Source organism: Micrasema longulum, unplaced genomic scaffold (assembly GCF_059751315.1).
Source record: "Micrasema longulum isolate JH-2025_06_02 unplaced genomic scaffold, ASM5975131v1 h1tg000039l, whole genome shotgun sequence".
NCBI lineage: Eukaryota > Metazoa > Arthropoda > Insecta > Trichoptera > Brachycentridae > Micrasema > Micrasema longulum.
In genome coordinates, this window is record NW_028277246.1 from 48856 (window position 1) to 72914 (window position 24059).

At 33.0% G+C, this 24059-nt stretch overlaps 1 long non-coding RNA gene across 1 annotated transcript; it reads right to left on the reverse strand.

Moving 5' to 3' along the window:
* Positions 1-7748: 7748 nt before the first annotated feature.
* Positions 7749-23106, reverse strand: LOC148285369 (uncharacterized). The gene is made up of 3 exons (XR_015822282.1): positions 22958-23106; positions 9135-9212; positions 7749-7843 (listed from the first exon to the last, which is right to left on the reverse strand). It is a non-coding gene; the product is annotated as an uncharacterized LOC148285369 (long non-coding RNA).
* Positions 23107-24059: the final 953 nt, after the last annotated feature.

The window sequence follows — 24059 nt, forward strand, 5'->3', positions numbered from 1 at the left end:
GTGGAGTGATATGACTGAACTTAAAAATTCCAAAAATAAGTCTCGCTGCGGCATTCAAAACAGACTGTAGGCGAGTCATTTTATTCATTGGTAGTGTAATGTATAGAATGTAATGTATAGAAAACTATAATTTTTGTTTATTTGTATTTTTTTGTTTTGTTTTAATGGCTGCTGTTTTCTTTTAATAAATAAAATAAAAATAAAAACATTTTTTTAAAAAAACCACCACCACCATTGTGATGATATTAAAATTAGCAAAATTATTTAGCATTCACCAGTGCTATTATTTAATTGAGGACCATGTTTTAAAAACCCTAAATGTCACAAACCAATAATTTTAGTGAAAGTGTTTAAACGGATATACCACGATTTTATTAAAGTTTTAAGGTTTTTTATTGAAAAAAAATCAATTTTCAAAAATATTGTATATACAATATACATATTAAGGAAAATGACATGAAAATGAAAACGTGATATTTGCTATTTTTAGACAACAATTTGACCTTTGTGATTTTTAGTGCGAAATATGAAGAATTTAGTATGCATGGTTGAAATAAAAACAGCGATCTTTCAGAAACATGTATAGTATGAACTCTCCATATTTATATTTGTCAAAATATTCAGTAAACACTGCTTAAAGCTGTGTTTCACAGCCTTCTTTATGCCATGCCCCACCGCAGACTTTTCAAAAGTCAGATGCCCCACAGGCATTTTTAAAAATTAAACAGCAGGTTAATTTTCAAATCATTTTGTAATATGTTTGTAAACATATGAACCCCTAATGGAATTAAATAAAACATATTCTAATACATATGTTAAAAGTGAAACAATTACAAAACACAAATTGAAAACGTAATTAAGTAGTTTCATTTAAATTATTTATTGACAATTCTCGATGGAATTCCATTGTAATAATGTAATAACTTATATTTGCATATAAGTTAATAATTTGTTTTTTTTTTTTAATAAATCAGCAGATAGAATTTAAAAACTCACCCTCATTAGCCCCCTTAGTTAGACCCTGTACATTGAAATAAAACAATAAACATTTTTCATAACATAGAATATCCTCTTAAAGTACACCGCAGAAACGTGTTTCGATCATTTGTCTCACTCTGTTCCATTGCAATATTGCGTATTGTATTTTTTTCAACTTATTTTTAAATGTACCTACACATAAGATAATATTTAGTTTTATATAAATTATCCATACACTGTATAATATTCACCAGGCTGAAGATGCCCATTAGAGGGTGAAAGCGCTAATTGGTCCAAATAAATAAGTGGAAGTGTACCAAGTATTTTTTAAATTAATAACTTATATGTAAATATAAGTTATTACATCATTACAATGGAATTCCATCAAGAATTGTCAATAAATAATTTCAATGAAATATCAATAGATGAAAAAAAGCATTATTGTTAGAGCAAGCACGATAGAGGAAAGAGTGTTGTGCTAAAGAGTGCATAGCTATCACGCCGTTTCCCTGTAGGGGTAGGCAGAGAGGATATAACGCCATATAAATAAAGCATTTTCCATTAATTATTTACAGCGTTTTATTTCGGGAGCAGGGTCCCACTAAAATCAATGAAAATAAATATTTGTCTCAGAAATTGAAATTAGCCTTTCACAATGGAGTCCTGGTGCGGAAGCGAAGTATGGAATGTGAAAAACAAGAATGAAGGTTGATTGAATGCTGTCGAGAGATTATGAATATTTTAGAGGAGGTAATATAGAAGTCTAGGCATCTGCCAATTTTTGAACATCTGTATTCCTTCAATTCTTTCATCTGTTGATATTTGTGAAGTTAAAGATCTGAAACCTTTATTTATGCGGGTGAGATTAATCTAATTCTAGTAATATTACATCAGTAATTAAGTAGAATAAAATAAAAATGAAAACAATAATAAAACACAAGTAAAAATTGAAATTGAGGGCAAACACACACATATCTTGACGCCTAATTTATCATTAAATTCAGCTACGCTCGCTACAAAGAAATTTGATGTCCGGATCTAACTTAGTTATTTCAGTCTTAGGTCCCCTCTATGCCTCTATTAGTTATATCCAATCGATTTCGTTTTTTAATGAGTAAATCGCGTATGGCGCTAAAACCACATTCCACCAAATAAGATGAGGGAAAGGGTAATACTAATTTCCTGGCATCCAAAGTAATATTAGGACATTTTGTGTTAGTTTCTTCGCAAATCCATGCCATTATTCCTACATCCTGCGCAGTTTCAGTGTTTTTAGATAATTATTGAAATTGTAACGGGTTTTATTCTATTTTAAGTACAATTTGTCGTATATTTCAATTTTGTACATCTCAGGCATTTTTTTGTATGACCGATGAGTATTCCCCTACATATACATTTTTATATTCTTATAAGTATAAAAAAAATGGTATCAACAAATTATTCTTAAAAACAAATAATGAAAATTAGTTTACAGTAAGTATATATGTGAAAATAATATAGTATACGGTAATCAAAAATATTTGATAAATTAATATCAGAAAGAGATAAGATAATAATAATACACATAAAAAACAATGAAAGAATTGTATGAAAAAGAAAGTTTTTTACGACATTAATAATTAGTTTCAAACAGTGCATTTAAGAACGTTTTAAAATGGATAATTGTCGTATTAAAAATTTCTATTTCACAAGTAAATTTGTTGGCTAAGGAATGTAAACGCGGAATCGGAGAGTGTCGTGCATAGTTAGTAGCTACGTATGTACTCATAATTGCAATATATATATATATAAACCTTGTATATTGAAAGCAAGGTAAATAATAAAGCAACTCCCATTTAAAAAAAAAAAAAACGACGTTTACCTGTACTTTTAATTTTATTTAAAAATATTTGGGAAAAAACGATTGCATGGACTTAGAAAGAAAATATTTCCAATAACATCGCTGTGAAAAATGTTGGACATTTGATGTTTTTAGAACGAAGTCTTCAATTATTTATAAATTCACATTGCTAGTGCTAAATAGGTAGGCAATCACTAGCAGAAACAAATAATTTATTACCTATTAATAACGTCCTAGCACGTACTCGTATCTGATAGCTGGCGAGAATATTGCACGTTGGATGGCAGCTGTCGCCTGTCGCCTGTCATCTGTCACGGTTACGGCGGTAATGAGAGGAAGTGGAATTTCTGCGAAGATAGGCATTGTTCTTGTACAATGTATGGGAATCCCCCATCATTTGTTTGCGTACGCGTCGATGCATAGAAAACTAATTTCAATACGACAACGTACAAAAGGAATGATTGGAAATAACCATTAATTTTATTGATTTATTTCAGAATTGTATGTTAGATGTGTTCTGCGTTTTAAAGCTTTTCATGTTTTTTAATCCAAAGACGCTAATGAATTATTTTTTGCATATTGTAACAGAGATGAATCACATTTCAAAGAAGAGAATATTTAAGTCCAGGTATTTAAAAGGCTTATTAATTTATTTATTAAATATATGTGACTGTCTTCCGTATGTTAACTGTCTTCTGTATATGACTGTTTTCCGTATGTTAACTGTTTTCTGTATGCTGATGATACCGTGCTTCTTGCTAGCAGCAAAGAAGACCTGCAATTCTTGGTAACAAAAGTCTACAATGTATGCAAGAAAAGCGATTAGCTTATGAATGTTGATAAATCGAAAGTGATGGTTTTTGAAAGGGATGAAAATGTAACTAAATATGAGATCAGTGCGAACAAAGATATTCTGAATCAGGAGAAGAATTTGTGTATCTGGGAAGTATGTTTACTAGGGATGGAAAGACTGAGAAATATATTGAAAGGAGGGTGAGTGCCGGGAACAGGGTGAACGATGCACTGAAATCTACTTTGGCAAACAAATGTTTATCGCAGAGGCAATGGAGTTCTAGTGCCAACTCTAATGTATGGGAGCAAAGTATAGAATTGGAAAAATAATGCTGAAAGTAGTTTGAATGATGATGAAATGCGATCTCTCATGCGAATGTGTGATAAAACGATTCATGGTGCACACATGTCGAGATCCGTGAACTATGTATGTAAGGCTAAGACTTACATAATCGACAGAATCTAGAAAGGGGTGCTGCGTTGGTTTGAACATGTAGAGCAAATGGACAGCGAAAGAACGGCTAAAAAGATCTACGATGCGAATGTTGATAGAAGACCAAAAAGGCATGGCAGGATCAAGTCCATCAAATACTTGAAGATGGACATTTCAAGAGTAGGAATAATCGGTGAGCGTGCATGAGAAGATGTATGAATGTAGAGGAAGCGAGGTATGTATGCAAAGACAGAGTTAAATGGCATATAATATATCTTCTCTGCCTACCCCTACGGGGAAATGGTGTGATGGTTTGTTTGTTTGTTTGTTTTATATGAAGATACAATGTACAAGAAACTTAACAAAAGGAACATAAAACCACGTAGTAAGGGCAAACAAGGGCAATAAAATAATTTTATAAAATATATTCAAGAACACGACCAACATAATATAGGACTTCTAGCTAAGCCATGCCAATCCTTCTTCACCCCACACTGTGTAAATGGCAAAAAGATTTACGAAAGGCGGGAAGATTCAATACAAAGAATCCGAAATTCCAGCCATCGTCAGGTTATGGCTCTGTAAATGTCAAGACTTCCATATTATTCCCTTGTCCAAAACGTTCTTCATCTCTGTTGTAATATCTTGGTTATGATTGTTTTGTTGCGTGATTTTGCGTCACGTTGCGCGTGGGCTCTGTTTTCTTCGGCATAAATGACGTCATTGACGCATTCGAGTGTAAAATGCAATGCTTGCAATTTTAAATGCTGCCATTTTAATCTGTCTCACGAAGTGAGTTTACTAAGGCAAGAATAATAGCACCGTATTTAGCGTAGTATAGTGCTATTTTTTTATTTTGTTATTAATTTAGTATAAAACGTAAGATTCAATATGTCCATGTACTTGTAATTTTCTTCAATTGAACGGTTTGGGTAGGTAGAAAGAAATTGCCTTAAGGCAAAATGCTCGCCCTTATATGTACATAAAGTGTTTTAAATTTAATCTGATGATAATAAAAAAATATTAACCTTTACTAGTAAAACCGTGGTGCAGTTGGTTAGACGGCCAACTGTGAAACTGGCGTTGTGGGTTCGATTCCCGCCAGTTGAAAAGGAAAAATCGTGAAAAATTTCAACGCTTATCTGTTCATGGTTTACCTCTTCGTTCTAATTCTCAAGGCACTCTCTTAATCCCCATCCACAATTCCTCTTTCTTCTCTAACTCATATAGCGTCCATGGGGCTCGACTGTGGAATCATCTCCCATCCACCATCAAAGATGTTACTACATTATCTCTGTTTAAATCACGTCTAAAGAACGCTCTGCTTTCTCTTCCTTAATCTCTCCCCCTTCCCTCTTTCTTCTTTTTTCCTTTATCCTATTGAATAATAGTTTTGATTTAAGGTAATTTATGAACAAATACGTTTATTTCTATTTTGATACATCTTGAGGTTTTTAATCTTTATTTTCTATTGAATATGTTAAGTAACTTGAATTATAAAAATTAAAATATTATTTCATTGGTTGGTTAGAAGAAATAGCCATTTGGCAATAAGCCCGCCAATGTACAAATAACATTATCTACAAAAAGTTAAATAAATATGATGCCTCATGCCTATCGGGCATGTTGAACATTTGACCAAATCAGGAACATCAAACAGATTATTTACAACTTTATACAAAAAACCATATCATATATGATTCTTCCATCACAAATTTTAAGTAAATTTAATGTAAATAAGAGCTTATATTTATTATAGTTTATATTTTTTGGGGGTAAATGCAATTTATAATTTGTGAACCGGAGAAATTTATGTTGGTTTTTTTAAATTTTGTTACAATGGGTAGCATAGAAAGGTGACCAAATTGAAGAATTGTATTCTTTTATACGATGTTCTTTTGTTATGATCACTCTATGATTAATAAATTCATGCTCCTGCCTTACTACTCTGTATCTTTTATTTATTTCATTTGGGAAATCAACAGTTCTACATACATATTTATAGTAAACAAACATATATAGTGTATAAACTCGGAACTAATAACAGATTTCCACAAAGTATACAAAGTTAGTAAATAAAATATATTACATATCAAATAAATACATATAATTTATGCATATAAAAATGTTATTTTCATGTACTCGTAAATATTTTTCAATTATCAAAGATTTTTTATATTTATTTTAAGAACATTAAGTTACTGTAAATTAGGCGGGATTAGGACAAGAATGCTTAAAGAGAGGATAAGGAGGGGAAGGGAGATGTACATATTTATTATTATAATGTCTACTAAGTTACATAATGCATTTTTAGTGTAAATTTGAAATCTGACAGAGTGATGTTTGGGTAATCTATATTTTTAAATGTGTTATTGTACACTGAAAATGTCCTTCGAAAAAAGCATTTTTAACATAAGATGTTTTACTTATTGGTACATAAAACTGGTGGTACCGTCTACAAATCCTGGCTGGCACATGTATTGTTATTAAACTAAGTAGTTCTGTACAGTCAACTATTCCTGTCATAATTTTGTAAAGTAGTAGTTGGTCCGCACACACTCTGCGGTATTGTAGAGAAGTGATTGCATGGAAGGTGGAGGCAGTGAGATTAGATACATAAGAAACACCGGTATTTAAAACTATTATTAGCATAGAATCAATAATTGGTTTAAGTTTTTGTAAATAATCTTGACTCTCTCTTAAAATGAAATTTTTTAATGTACGCTGACGATTTAAAGATATTCCGTAGAATTGAAACATCAGCCGACCAACAAATGCTCCAAAAATATCTCGATACTGGTGTGATATGATTGATATGCACCTAAATGTACAAAAATGTTATAAAATTACATTTACAAGGAAAAGAAAAACAAAACATAAAATATAATTTACAGTTTTAATAATGGGAGCATTAATTCAGTTAACACGATTCGAGTTCTAGGAATAACTCTTGACTCACGCTTTACATTTTCCACTCATTTTAATAATACCGAAGAAAAAGCTCTAAAAATGTTACACAGAATATGTAACAATAACAACAACAAACCATCACGCCGTTTCCCCGTAAGGGTAGGCAGAGAGGATAGAACGCCACATCACTCTATCTTTTTTAAAATTTTATTTTTTTATTTAATTTTTTATTTATTTATTTTTGTTTTTTACAATAAACATAATAATAAAACAGAGTATTAAAAAAATAAAGCATAATTACATATCAATGAAATATATATTAATAGAAAAATAGGAAACAAAAAAATCCCACAAAGGCACGGCCTGTTCGCGGGTATACAAGAAAATGTTATCCTCCTGTAATAAATAATGGACAGTTATAATATTTTTGTAAAACATAAGAAAGAAAAAATAAAATATTCTGTAAAAGATAATACGGTATTTTTTTTATAGTAATTAAAAAAGGAAATAAAAAATATTTTGCATACAGATCTCGCTTCCTCTATATTCATACATCTTCTCATGCACGCGCGCCGATTATTCCGACTTATGACATGTCCATCTTTTGTAAGATGTGTTTGTTAGATTAAGTTAAATAACGAGAGGATGAAAGGCGAGTTTTTGGCGCCTCAAAACCAAAACCAACCAGCTAAGGGAAGGTAACCCCGACAGGAAAATCCACCAGAGAAGGCAACGGGAAACCACTCTGGTCATCTTTTCCCAGGAATCACTGCGGCGAGTACCTACATCAATAAGCAGTCGTCCTGGCTGCGAAATGTAAAATTAGCTCAGGACAGATACATATGCTTTCGCTGTAGTGATCGCCAACGTCGGGGGGACCTGGCAAGGCACTAGAAGAAGAAGAAGATTTGTTAGATTCGGTCATGCCATGTCTTTCTCGGTCTTCCTCTATTTCTGCATCCATCAACATTCGCACTGTAAATATTCTTAGCCGTTCTTTTGCTGTCCATTCGCCCTACATGTCCAAACCAGCGCAGAGCTCCTTTCTTGATTTTGTCGATAATGCTTATCTCAGCCTTACATAATGTACGAACCTCAACATTTGTGCGTCTATCAAACATACTTTTACCACACGAGATCGTATTTCGACAGCATTTAGCCTACTTTCATCCCTGTTTTTCCAAGTCGATCACGCCATTTTCCTACAGGGGCAGGCAAGGAGGATAGACCGCCACACGCGTCTATACTGACATACATTCTTAGCTTCTTCCATATTCATACGCCTTATCAAACATGCCTTTCGGTTCTGCCTGCTTTTGACATGACCAGACTTAAGATTTTGGTTTATCCGATCGTGCCACGACTTCCTTGGTCATCCACATCCAACGTTACCATTAATTCTCGCCATATATATTTGTTTTATCATTCTTTCGTCATCCATTCGTTCTGCAAAATCATTTGTAATTCTTAAATTTGATAATTACTGCTATGGAAAATATCAGTTTACCCACATTTTAGCAGATTATGCAACGTATTATATCGGTTAGTAAAATTGTATTTTTTATTAAATGATTACATAATGAGTAAATCTAGAGTTTTTTTTTACATACATTTACATTTACATTTACATTTTTTTTGCACCACAACAGGCCAGGAGGCCTAATTACAGTGGTGAATTATATCACAGAGCACCCAGGCTTGAGAAAAATAACATTCTTTTAAATTTTTGTGTTCTCACCGGGAATCGAACCCGGAACCTTCCGTGCGTGAGTCAAGCGTCTTGACCACTACACCACGGAGGCCGCCGTAACGTAACATATGATAAAAGTAAGGTGATCAGTCGGACACTTCAGGTACCAATTTTACCAGATGTACTAGACTTTGACAATGCGTTAAAAAATATCATTTAGTTATTCTATTGGCATGGAACACGATATTTGAAATAATATTTTCAGGCGTTGCCTAGTATGTAGGTGAAATAATTCAATTAGATGAATCTCACCCGCATAAATAAAGGTTTCAGCTCTTTAACTTCACAAACATCAACAGATAAAAGAATTGAAGGAATATAGATGTTTAAATAAAGGCAGAATGGTGAATGTTACACAGTGTGTAAAGTGGCCACTCAAACCAGCCATTGACAGGTCATAAGCCCTGTAGATGCCTGGACTTCTATATTACCTTCTCTTAAATGTTCTTCATCTCTGTTGTAATATGTTTATATAAACAGTTCCCCAGGGAGTTGAATCCAGTTCTTATCTACAAAAATTTGGACAAACTCAAAATATTGTTAAATATTATGGAGTCAAAATGTATTTTAAAAAAGCTAACTTGAAAATTGAAAACAACCTGTCAATATGTCAGGCTCTTTGCAATGATTTATTAGTTACATAAAATATATACTATGACAGTACATAGACAAACAAAACGTCCATCACAATCCAATGAAAGATCTCAGAAAAACGAAAACAAATTGGCACAAAAGAGTTGAGATTTGAGTTGGAAAAAAATCGGCCTCTTTGCATACAACTCTCGTTTTGTCTAAATAAAAAATATACATGGTCACTGGTCACAATAAATCCCAGGTCCACATATACCAGCCCAACAAGGCACCAAGCGCGGCGAAACGGAAACGCAAATCAGATTCTCTCCAATCAGCATTGCTACCGGCCGATCGAGATGGAAAATTCAAAGTTATATGAAAGTAAATTAAATAAAGTTATTTTTATCTTAAGGTAAAAATATCTCTTAATAAAAATATGTCTTAAGGTAAAAATAACTTTTTTATTTACTTTCAAATTACTTTGAATTTTCTATCCTTACATCTGTTTTATATAAATACTTTGAACTCCTTAATAAAGATACCAGTCTCGAAGATGTCGCGAAAGCGATGAAACCGGACACTGGATACTCCAAATTTGTGGATTAAAGTATCACTCGTCTTTTAATTTTATAATAAATTACAATGAACTTCCATCAAGAATTTTCACTTACAAACTTAAATGTTTCAATCACTTATACTGCAATTTTATTTAAATATGTATTTTATTAGTGTTTGCAGGAAATCGATGAAAAATAAGTAGTGTTATTTTTTCATTTTAATATTTTTGTACACTATGTATTTTTTTTCATTGTAAACCTAATAAACAACCAGACTTTAAAAATCACCAAAACTGGTCAAAAACCTCATTCAATTATTTTTTTGTATCATAAAGAAAACGATCGTTTGCATTATTTATCATTTATCAAAGTAAAAAAAAACTAATGTTGTGTACATTTGATTATTCACTCTTTTCACTTTTCTATGGCTGGCTGTTATCTGCAAAACTTTGTTTATATAGTACTGGCATTATACAAGAGTTTAAAAATCGGCATTTCGTTTTGACCGAGTCTAGACTAGAGTTGCTGGCATCACGCACCGTGTTAAAAGTTAAAGTATTATTCAACTTATTTTATCCGGGATTACGAAATATTTTTTGAATGAAATGCCTGTAACAGGAGCACGGAGCATGACAGAAAAGGTATTTTCGTGAATTTTTCGTAAGTACGTTTGTAAGTTCCTGTTATAATTTCTGGTAGGATTTTAAACAATTCAGTTCGAAATTTCAATCACTTAGGTATTTACCTAACTATCTACAGTTAAATCATCAGTAATATTGCTTCTGTTATAAAAAAAGTTATGTTTCTATCATCTGACCCTTAATTTAAGATTTTGCCATTTTGTTTCGGAAATGTGGTGAACGACCTTTATGGAATTTTAATTCTTGCATTTTAAAAGTTCAAACCAATGTATTGTGTACAATTGAAGATTACCGAAGAATTGATGATTATCACAATATTGATACACGTCATCTCACGAGTACAGACGGTGATTCATTTGAGGTCAATATGCTTTAATACTTATGCAGGTATTTGAGGAAAATCTAAATGCAAATATAACTACGCACGAAAAAAATACAAGGAAAAGTGGCGCTTAAAAATACATAACGCAAAAGGTCGAAGAAAGTGAAAAACGAATAATTTTGATACAGAAGGCCTTACTTATAAATCGTGTATAAAGCTAAGCTTGAGAATAGTGGTAGAATAATGATGGTATAGCAAAAAGTATTACTTATAAACCTCGCACAGAGTTAAACTCGGTTTAAATCTGGGATAGCGACCATAGAAACTTATACTTGCACATTATGTGATATAACACTGGAATAAACACGCGATATTACTTGGCTTCATTAACAGAATATCCTCTGATTTTACTAATGTCCGTACAATCAAAACTCTTTATTGCTCAACTGTTCGCCCTCTTCTAGAATATGCCTCCTAGAATAGTGGTCTGGTCTCCATTCTATGTCAATCGCATAAATCACATTGAATCAGTCCAACATCGCTTGCTTCGAAAAGTAGCGTGGATGCTTGGACTAGAGAGAGGTAATTATTCTTATGCTGAAATAGAGTCAATGTTAAATATTTATATTCTACAAAAACGTAGAACTAATATTGACTCCATATATATGTTCGGCATACTAAAAGAGTTGCGTACTGAGCGACGTCTACAAAGAAACTAAAGGGTCAAAACGTAAACCTACTCATTTATGAGTAGTTGAGTCGCCTTCTGTTTGATGTGCGTATGCGGTTTCTGGACTTTTCTTAATTCTATGTGTTACTCGTTTGACGAAAATTTATTTCTGCAGTTAGTAATAATATTGATGGAAGAGTCGCAACTTGTAAAAGAACGGCTTTTGTTCTCAGAATTTAACCTAAGCTTTGCTAAACGCTGTATAAAACAAAATACGCAGCAGCGTTGGGAGCGCTTCGTCTACAGGTAAAATCACTAAAATGTACTTTCGAAACGACCCAAATTTTTACCGGACACGGAGCTATGAGAAGTTATCTATATAGGTTTAAATTAAGGAATGGTGAATATTGTCCATACGATAATATTTCTTCACAGAGTATCGAATATCTGTTATTTCAGTGCCAATTTTAAGTTTACAACGCCATTATCTTGAAGCAGAATGCAGGAAAGATAGAATATCCTTAACAGATATCCACACTGTCGTTAAAAGTAGTTGGTGATTAGACTGTCAATGGTGATTACACTCATAAAGGAAATAAACCAAAATCAGTGATCGACGATTTTTTCCGAATACCTTAGCATTGTACGGCTACTAAATACAGGGGTCTAAATGTACATATAAAATGTTTGAAATCAACAGGGTTATTTGTAATAAAAATAACACATGTTACATCATTAATAAAAACAGATAAATATTAAGTTTATATTTGAAGCACTAACTGTGTGGTTATTCATTATAATAAAATAAATAAAACAACTTTGTTTTTAACCACTAATTTTTATTTTTCACCGACCGGTAAACCTTGAACCCGGTAAACCTTGACAAAGAAACTTGTTTGCTTTGAAACCAGTCGGTGAAAAATAAAAATTAGTGGTTAAAAACAAAGTTGTTTTATTTATTTTATTAAATATTAATTTGTTTGAAACATGATGAATAAAGCAAGACGCAAGACGCAAGACGCAAGACGCAAGACGCAAGACGCAAGACGCAAGACGCAAGACGCAAGACGCAAGACGCAAGACGCAAGACGCAAGACGCAAGACGCAAGACGCAAGACGCAAGACGCAAGACGCAAGACGCAAGACGCAAGACGCAAGACGCAAGACGCAAGACGCAAGACGCAAGACGCAAGACGCAAGACGCAAGACGCAAGACGCCAGGCATGGTAGCCGAACACTCAAATCACTATACCGTGGGGCGGATTTTTCTCCACTCGATTGTCTTATTAAAGATTTTTAGCTGATAGTAGCTATATAGTATAAAATACACGCACACGGTTCTAGTTCTATTTATCACACAGAACATTATTTTTCCGCCTGGAATCCCATCCAATCACCTAGACTCATTTAACCAGTCGGCGACTGGTCATGGATCCTTTAAGACTTCCATAATATTTTCCTTTCAGTAAAGAAATATAACTTTTTCACATTTTTAAAGCAATAAAGGTTTATGAAATACTGTTCAGTAAAAAAAAATTCGCTTATATTAGTAGCATAAAAAATAGTTTTAAATTTGTAATTTTGACTTCGCCCCTAATACGTCATCATTCATGTTTATTTGTTCCTGCCATTGAAATTTGTGTAGAACAATTACGCGAATCTTGACGTCACAATAACCAAGGCCAAACACGTCGCGTTTTTTACGAACGTATTTTTGAAAAACATATTTTTTACATTTATTTATGAGAACATTTCTCCCCAATATTCATATTGATTTTGAAAAAAAAAATATTTAAAAAATATTAATTTTAAATATTTTTATCGGTATTCGTAGCATGTGATATTTCCTTACTAGCTTTTTATTCTTGTTGAATTATTTGTTTTATTAAGTAGGGAAATTAAACGAAACCACATTCTTAAAATGTAAAAGTATACAGTTGCCCTTGGACCATGAGCGACCCACTATTCGTGACTGCCATTTTAAATACGTTTTTTATTGTTTTAAGCATATTAAAAGATTAACTGTGAACTTGCGGTTATTCAAACATGGTTCATTAAACCCATGTGGGTAGTTATCTGCTCGCGAACTCGCCATAACGATAATTACACCTTCAGAGATTGGGAATAAACACCATGATGCAATAAGATAATAAATAAGCGCATAAAGTACGTGCATTTTGCACTTTGCCAAAGCATTATTGGATATGGTATAGTAGGCTGGGGTAGAACAGGGGCGAATCGTCAAAATTAAGCTAGGGTTTCCTAGGACAGCGGTGCCCGTATTTTAACGGCCGTAGTGAACGGTGATGCGGTAGACAGCCGTCGTAACGTCGACTAGAGAGTGGTTTCCTAGTGAAACGGTGTTAAATGGTGTTGATAACACCGTTTTCCTAGGAAACCACACTCTAGTCACCGTTACGACGGTTATCCACCGCATCACCGTTCACTACGGCCGTTAAAATACGGGCACCGCTGTCCTAGGAAACCCTAGCTTTAAGCTCGGGTTTCCTAGGACAGCGGTGCCCGTATTTTAACGGCCGTAGTGAACATTAATGCGGTTGACAGCCGTCGTATAGGTGACTAGAGAGTGGTTTCCTATAAAAATGGTGTTGATAACACCATTAAAAAATAAAACCACTCTCTAGTCACCACTACGACAGCTGTCCACCGCATCACCGTTCACTACGGCTGTTAAGATACGGGCACCGCTGTCCTAGGAAACCCTAGCTTGAGCGATCATGCACAGCTTACCATTATATTTAACTTTCGATAATAATGTTTTATAATAAATATGTTGAAAAATAACAATAATAAAATAATTCAACAATGTTTGAGTATGTCCAAATGCTTGCAGACTGGCTGGATTTCCTCCCTAGGGAGTTATTCATATTAAAATTTATTTCAACAAGGAAAACATTTTCGAGAAGGGAATATGGAAGTCTAGGCATTAACAGGGCTTATGACCTGTCATTGGCTGGTTTAAGTGGCCACTTAACACACTGTGTAACGTTCACCATTTTGCTCATGTTGTTGTTGTGATAAAGGTTTCAGCTCTTTTACTTCACAAAAGTCAACAGATGGAAGAGTTGTCCTCAAATGTGGATGTTTAAACATGGGCAGAATGGTGAATGTTACACAGTGTGTAAAGTGGCCACTTAAACCAGCCAATGACAGGTCATAAGCCCTGTAAATGCCTAGACTTCCGTATTCCCTTCTCAAAAATGTTTTCCCTCTGTTGAAATAAATTTAAATAAAATGGTTGTCATTTATTATTAATCACTACCGCCGTTTATATCTTCCCACAAAAAATATCTATGAAGTGCGCCCAGTGCCCAGCCCGTTCTCAGTGAACGATGAAACCAGCCAATTACTTCAGCTTATTTCTCCATACAAAAAAATACACTATATTTTACATCTTTAACACGAGTCAGCTTTTTTTGTACTAAAACAAGCTTTCAGATTACAAATATTATTTGAAGATTCTCTATTTGGAAATTAGTATTTAAAACATTATTTCCGAAAGACTATATTTCTGTGATCGGATACCGTTGAAATATTATGTATAACATAGGACATGTGGCGTTTGCAGTAGCCGTTTTTGGCATTGTTGATTTTAAAAGGAATCGGCCAGTGCTCAGTGTTGACAGTTACTGCTGATAGTCATTGTGGTATTTCTCAATAAACTTTTGTACAAGTTGATGATATGGTATTATTGACTCCATCTATTAATTGTATAAGATTGTTGCTCAATATTTGCGAAAAATATGCAATTGACTATAATATGATATAGAATGCCAAAAAATCTGCCGTACTTATATTTACACACAAGAGTTCATTTTCTGAATTCGTGCACCCATCACCACCTGTATTTCTGGACAACAACAGTTTAACGGTAACTGTAAAAGTCATGTATCTAGGGCACATTCTGACTGATGACTGTAAAAATGATCAGGACATAGAGAGACAGAAAAGGGCCATCAATGTCAGGGCCTCTATGCTAGCAAGACGCTTCGTATTTGACGTCCATGTATACAGCGGAACTATGGAACAATTATACGCCAGCAGCATGGAATAAATAAAGGGTCACGTATAATATTTCATACGGGCAATTATTCGGACTGCCTATGTACTGCAGTGTCTCCGAAATGTTTACAGCTAGACGGGTAAACATCTTCGCTGCCTTATTTCGCCAAAGAGCCTGGAGCCTATGGGAACGCCTAAAAGCTCTCATAACGCGCTTCTCCAAGCCATTGCAGGGTGGATCCATTCACCGTTGTTCAAGCGATGGCGGGATATGCTAAGACCACCATAAGTGCTGCAAATATAAAATTTTGTTTATATTTATGTGTTTATTTTACTGGAATGTATTAAAATAGTGTAGAATAAAGCTACGTATTTTGCATCCTTACAAGCGTCCAAAACATAAAAATACTGAGTTTTGAGAATAAATGTCACAGAAGAATCTTCGGCGAGCGTCGGTTAGACTTCGTTTTGACTTTGGTTTGACTTTGACAACTGTCATAAAGTGGAGGCGATATGGTTAGTGGGGTCATATACTGCGAATGTCTCCTGAGAAGTTTAACCACGCTTGCCTTTACAAGGCATCAGGTTCTCGACGTCCTGGTCGTCCGCTGCTCACTGCTCGCCAGGAGTTTATGTCAGAACTACGGGACGCGAACCTGACTCAGGAGAACGCACTGGAGCTGGCAGCCGATAAAGATGTATGGAGGCTTTTTGCGGAAACTATATGGTCCAACCAGGGAACGGACATGAAATGATGATGAAATGTTGATTGTTAACAATTTTACACTATGAGCACTTATTTTAATTTTAATTCTGTATTTGTATTGCCAATAAATTATTATAATATGCACTGTTTTTTGCCAATAAACATCGCACTGAAATTGAAAATGCAATCATTGAATTTTTAAAACAAATCTTAAATTTTTCATCAATAATAGTTTCAGCGCACAAATTAAAAAAAAATGGAACAAATTCCAGCACAGGAAGAATTGTAATTAGTAAAAAAGCCTGCGGCTATTATTGGACAAATTACACACGGCTAGTTTGAATAAAGGGCTAGAAATGAATATTTCCAAGACTGAATGTATGGTTATTTGGAAAATGTCAAAAACTTTCCCAATGACTTTAAAACTTGAAGCGCAGGTTATTGAACAAGTTCAAGATGGGAAGGAACCGAAACCACGACGAAGAAGCGTAGTGAGGCCCCAGACTCAGACCAGATAGTCAGTGAATTGTGGAGGTCCAAACGGGAGACCTTTGTTCAGCACTATTTCAACTGTTCGCCCTCTTAAGGAATATGCTTCCGTGGTCTGGTCTCCATTCTATGTAAATCGTATAAATCACATCGAATCAGTTCAACATCGCTTGCTTCGAAAAGTAGCGTGGATGCTCGGACCAGAGAGAGGTAATATGGTATTCATATGCTGTAATAGAGTCAATGTTAAATATTTTTAATCTAAAAAACCGTAGAACTAATATTGACTCCATATATATGTTCGGCATACTAAATGGTATAATCCATGTGTCATCATTACTGGGACAGGTAAAATTTTATATACCGACTCGAACTTCGACGAATGTGTGAGAGATCAATGTATGACAGGGTTACGAATTATGAAATCAGATGAGAGTGTAAATCTGAGTCGAGTACAATTGATAAGATTAAGAAAGGGTCTCTGGGATGGTTTGGTCATGTAGAACGAAAGGACGACGAAAAAATGGCAAAACAACTATATATGGCAAAAATGAACGGTAACGTAAGATGAGGACGACTAAGAAAGACGTGGCATGATCAGATAATCCTAATCTTAAGTCTGGTCTTGTTAAAAGTAGACAGAACCGAATGCTATGTATGACAAGATGTATTAATGTGGAAGAAGCTAGGAATGTATGCAAAAATAGACGTGTGTGGCGGCCCATTCTCTCTTCGCCTTCCACTACGAGGAAATGGCGTGATGGTAGTAGTAGGTTGAGAAACAATGAACAATGAACTTTTCATCGATCAGCATAGAACAAACTATTGCATTAATTCTCCAATGACCCGTCTGGACTTTTTTTTTCAACGAGTTGTTGTTAAACGAGCGCTAAATTAAAAGTCCAGATCTTGTCTTGATATCCCTTATGTTTGTCAATGCTTCTTTTATAATATTTTTAACTGTTCTTATTTTGTAATCTTTATCCTTATGAATTACATAAATGGAAAATGTCCGTAAATAAATAAACACCGGACTCAAGAAGAAGGCTGAGTTAGTAAGTATAGTTATTGTAAAATACGATATGTAATGCAACGCGTTGAAATGTTGCAAATGGGTGTAGAGGTTCCGCAAGAACGATAACGTGTGGGCGCCCCAGCCTTGTCAACATTCAAGTAAAACTGAATGTTTCCTGGAAGGAAGATGCGTCTGCGTTTATGCATTTTGCTCTTCTTGCAAAAGGGTGACCACACATTACATAAATTTGAAATGCACAATTAATAATGATATTCTTAACCACAATACATGAGACTCAAAAAACCTTCATTCATCTGAATTTCGCCCTTCGAAGTTCGTCAAAACGTCTTTCTCAATTTAAAAAAACTGCCCGATAAACTAAAAAACGGAAAGACGAATAACAAATCTAAAAGTGTTGAAATTCAAAAATATTACTAAAATCTTTTTGATAGTAGTTTTTTTTTATTTACAAGTAATTCAAATAGATCAAGTCAAAGAAGGAATCGTGTGTTAGAAATACCACATTGTAAAACGAGGCTCGCGCAGAGACATGCATATTTTATAGGCCAAAAATTTTTTTTTTACTGATAATATTTCATTGATTCCGAACTTTCAAAATTTTCCTTCTTTTAAAAAACACGCACTATCCCGGATTCAAACTAAAAATGATGAACTCTTTTTTTCTATGATATATTTTGTTACCTTTTAATAATAAGGAATATTTTTAATATTTTTTATTTTATTTTTTAATTACTATAAAAAAATACCGTGTAATCAATTAAAGAATATTTTATTTTATCTTTCTTATGTTACACAAAAATATTATAACCGTCTATTTATTATAGGAGCTAAAATTCATTAACATTTTCTTGTATACCCACGAGCAGGCCATGTCTTAGTGGGATTTTTTGGTTTACTATTTTTACTATTAATATGTATTTCATTGCTATGTAATTATCCTTTATTTTTCAATTACTTTGTTTTATCTCTTACGTGTATTGTAAAAAAATCCAAAAAAATAATAGCTAAAAAAAAAAGAAAAAAAAAAGTGATAGTTATTTATATAATTTATATAGATAGTGTGTTTTATATTTCTAATACATATTGTGTTTTCTTACTATTTTAGATTCTATTAACTGATATTATGTATTGTCACAAAAATATTTTATTTTTATATTCAGTCCCAGTTTTTAGAGAGATATAGAGATAAAACCGTTTCCTTCGACCGCTAGAGCGTTTGGAATATCACCGCTGGAGTATAATATCTTGTTACATGTATATAGTTGGGATAATTTACATACCGCCATTTTTGTGAAAATCACCTCAAGGGCTGTTCATGTATTTTATCGATAATAATCTTTTTTTTTTAAAACGGTCAATTTTTATTTTAATTTTGATTGTACACGGTGTTTTAGGGCCAGACCGTTAATTTTCAGAGGTGCATTGCTTATGAAAAACTTTTTTTTAAATCCTGATATTTTTTTCCAAAAACTCTTTTTTTTTCGTGATATTATTTTTTAACAATTTGAAAATAGAGTTAGCCCTTAATTTCTCAAACTGTGTTTCAAATATTATTATTACAGTCATTATTATAGTTTTTATCTAGATTTAGATTTAGATTTATTTATTTATGACCAAATATAAGGTTTTTAAACTTTACATATTACATTACATTACATATTTTATTTGTACGAAATATTCTCAAACTGCAAAAGTGCTGGTATGAGAGGATATTATATAATATATAATAACAACAATCTATAACAGGTAATTCAAAACTTGAATATAAAAAATCTGCCCAATATCTTATTCGCTAGATTAGAGCAGTTTTTAAAAAACGTAAATTTTAAAATAATAATATAAATTATAAATGAAGTAAAACATTACACGAGGTTCTTTTTGAATTATTTTTTTAAACAGATATGAAGCTGTTGTGAATATCAATTTACGAGTATAAATTATGATTTGTCTACTTGTAACATTTACCATTCTGCCTATAAGTAGTTCCACAGTGTGTAAAACAATCTCTTAACCTAGCGGAAGGAAAAGAGTTGAGTGCAGCCGCCGCATGTATAATATAATTATAAATCTGAAATAAAAATAAATAAATAGCATATTTCGTATCGTATGGGTACCTCAATATAAAATTTTATGAGTCGTTAATTTTGGCATTCATTCCCTGCCAAAATTGGACTTTAAGATGATAAAAGTTTACCGATATTTATTTTATAAGTTCGATAAATATAATTATAGAGGTCAAGGCGATGGCTACCTTCTTCTTCACCCGCAGGGCATCAAATATCGATGATATGCATATAATTATTGTATTATTACACCCACCTCTCAAAATGGAAAAAAAATTAACAATGTCAAAAATATAATCATAATTAATCACGTCAATCATTGAAGATTCAATGACGCAAAAAAATAAATGGACAGCTGGTTACAAGCGCAAATAAAAAAAGTTATCCAGTAAGTAAAGGAATAATTTGTCTATTTGATATATGTAAATGAATATAATAGGGATGAAGGGAGGGTTGATGACATGTTATCTATTATATGTTATATGTTGTTTAGTTCTTACATATTAATATTAGTGATGCACTATGGATAATGGATGGCCTTAATTGGACGGTGTTATGCAATGGGGAACTGAAGTTCCTGAAGGGCTGAAGCCCTACGGGAAATTGGATACAAAAAATGTTTTCTTACGCGGGGTAAAAATTAAAGCATTAAATTGTTCTACAAAGTTGTACGGAAATGTACGGAAAAAATAATAAAAAAATATTTTGATAAAAACGCACTACTTTGAATGACGTCACTGGTTCATGTGAATCAACCTATGATCTGAGAGCTATGGAAAATTTCCGGTCTGCTGGTCGCTTCTGGACCAATGAGAAGAACTGAATGAGAATAAGCTGGAATGAACCTCTGACGTTACACGCGGAGTTATTACAGAAATACAAAACTTAAAAATATCGTTGCGCTGATACAATGATGTACAAAAATTTTAAAAAAAATTGACTTAGTTTAATAGTCTATTAGCAAATAAAAAAATTAACTTATTTTATTATGTTTCTAAAAATAGCAAATAAACTCTGTTTTGCAGCGCTGAATCTGACAAGTTCATATAATAAAAGTCCGCAAATATTTCTTTTGAAAAATGCGTGAATATGATATTTTACGGATTATATTATTAAATATCCCATAACTACTTACAATACGAGCACTTTGATCAAAGTGAAGTCAGAAATCGTGCAGTTTTGTAAGAACAAAGAGAGCGACGCTGAACGAAATGCGTATTTATTAATAACTTGTGTTGACTCGAACGTTTGTCGAGCGTGAAAGTCGCATGCGAAAAATTCATCCAACAAAGTATTATAACCGTCAACTGTGCGACAATATCATAGATTGGTGTATTTTCACTACATTCTCATTTGTTTTTTCTTTTGATGTATGCGAATATGCAGAATGTTTATAATCTACTTCACGTATCAACCATGTTTTGCGTATGTCCAAATGTTTTTTGACCGGCTGGATTACCGCCCTAGGGAGTTATTTAGATCTAAATTTATTGTAACTGAGAGAGAAAACGTTTTTCAGAAGGGAATATGAAATCCTGTTCATGTAAAGGACGTATGACCTGTCATACTGGTTAAAGGAAATGTACATGTTCAAACAGAGGCAGCATAGCGATTGTTGCTCAGGGTGTAAAGTGCCGGGGGAAATTCTCCTAATAACCGATTATTTGCAGCTTAACATTTTTTTTGACATCGGAAGTAATGTTTTAAGATTTATATTAGGAAAAAATACGTCACAAGCCATCGTTTGCATTTCTTGCTTTGGTAAATTAACATCATATTTCGTTTAAGACTTCATTCCACACAGCGAGCCAGTGCGCCTCTATCGGCCGAAATTACACGAAATCACACTTGATTACACGAGTTTGCGCGGCCAAAGATAAAACACGAATTTTATTACGTCCTTAAACCCCACATTTTAGATTCACGTTAGAAAAATTACACTTTCGATTACTGTTGAATCTCACAGCTTTCCTAAATGCACTGAGGAAGTTCAGTGGCTTTTTTAAATATTTTTTTTTGTTAATAGACTATTAAACTAGGTAAGTAAGTTTTGTATTTCTGAAATAACTCCGCGTGTAACGTTAGAGGTTCAATTCCGCTTATTCTCATTCAGTTCTTCCCATTGGCCCAGAAGTGACAAGCAGACCGGAAATCTTCCAAAGCTCTCAGGTCATAGGTTGATTCACATGAACCAGTGACGTCATTCAAAGTAGTGCGTTTTTATCAAAATATTTTTTAAATATTTTTTCCGTACATTTTCAAGAAATTTTGCGCTACAATTTAATGCTCTAATTTTTACCCCGCGCAAGAAAATATTTTTTAAATCGAATTTCCCGTAGGGCTGGAGTTCATCATTCAGTCTTTCAACACTTCTTCATAAGGGCTATTATTCTTAAAAACAAAGCTGTTTCACTTAAGACCGTGGAAAGACGGTAGCATTTTACGCACAAGTTATATGTGAGAAAGAAATAACGAATATATCGTGGGTACACTGGCAAAAAGCTCCCAAATCCCTGTTTTAAGAAATCAGGCTTTTAAGTCCAATTTTACACTTTTATATCTTATTTAAATAAAGTAAGATGTTAAGGGCTGATTTAAGAACATGTTTTGGATTTTTCCCTTTCTTCATTTTACATTAAGTCAATATTAAGTTATTTAAATCTTTTAGCCTGAATAAAATACCAGGTATACGACTTAACCTTAAATTTATTTTTAAAACTACAGAAGTATGAAATTTAATATGGTTTAGTGTATTTTGTTAGCTTGTAGAGCGTTAAAATCTTTATAAAACAACATCATATAGTCAAATCCGCATATTTTCGAGTTAACGTTTTTTGCCAGTATACCCACGATATTATGCCTTATGCTAATGAAAAATACTATTGATGGCTGTGTTAGTACATTAAATAGCCGTGCGGATGAATCGTTCGCTTTTGGGGTACGAGTTCCCGCGGGTTCTAGTTTTTATAAATTATGTTTTTTTTTCAAATGCGTTTTTTGTCAATCAAATGTTTGTGTAATATTAGAAAATATTTCAACTAAAACTATTAGCCACTGACGCCATTTATTATGAATTATTTATCAAATATAATATAGACATTTTTTTGTATTTACCATACTACCGATATGGACATTTTATCAGAATTTTTGCAGCTTACCAATCTAAAAACTCACCGCTCGCAGCTGGTAAAGTGGTCACGTAAATCAGCTAATGACAGGTCAAAAAGGTATTATATATAATTATTGCATATTTTGACATAGACTTATTTCTCAATTTGAAAAGTTCTTTAGACACAAGCGGTAAATGGCATGATTCTAACGCCCTATGGCAGAAATGATTAAAAAAAGGCGCGTGCTTCTATTTCTGGAAGCAAGTTCTATTTTAAGACATACATAAAGTATACTTAATGAGTTTGTGTACGAAGGCCATGTCAATATGAGTATTTTGCAGGGGTTGTTTAACTTTGGGGCGGGGGATACAGAATAAAAAGAAATACTTTCGATTAAAAAAATAATTATAAAATCCTATAATATTAGAAACCAAACACTGATTTGAGTTTACTGAACACTTTATTTTATTTTTACAAATATAAAAACTAACATTTTGTGACAATTGTTTAGCTTTGTTAGGGAATTTTCAAAACTTAGCTTAATAAACTAAACTAATAAAATAAATGAAACAACTTTTATTTTTAACCACTAATTTTTATTTTCCGCTGACCGGTTTCAAAGCAAACAAGCTTCTTCATCAAGGTTTACGTAACTAATGAATTGATTTCTTTTTTATTTTTATCATGTTCAAACAAAGTTGTTTTATTTATTTTATTATAATGAATAACCACAAAGTTGGTGCTTCAAATATAAACTTTATAAACTAAACGTAATATACTCGAACACTTGGAAATTAATAAATATCTAAATAACCCTAATTTAAAAATAATAAAAGAACAAACCAACCTTATATCTTCACAACTATTAAGCATATTTAAATAGACTGTCATTCTTTACTTTGCCCCTTTATGTACTCATGTTACAATTGCATTTATATATTTTGAAAAGAAATTCTTAAAAATAGAAATATTGTATATTAATACATTTATAGGTGCGAAGGTTTTCACGGTCACTGTTATCAATATTATGTATCTTTTTTGGGTGATACCGTGTATGTTGGATTTGATCCGACGTTTCGGCTACCATTGCAGGAGCCATCTTCAGGGAAAACTGTGTGTTTTATAGAGAAATGTATTCTTTCCTACAAAACAAGAAATGTGCCTAC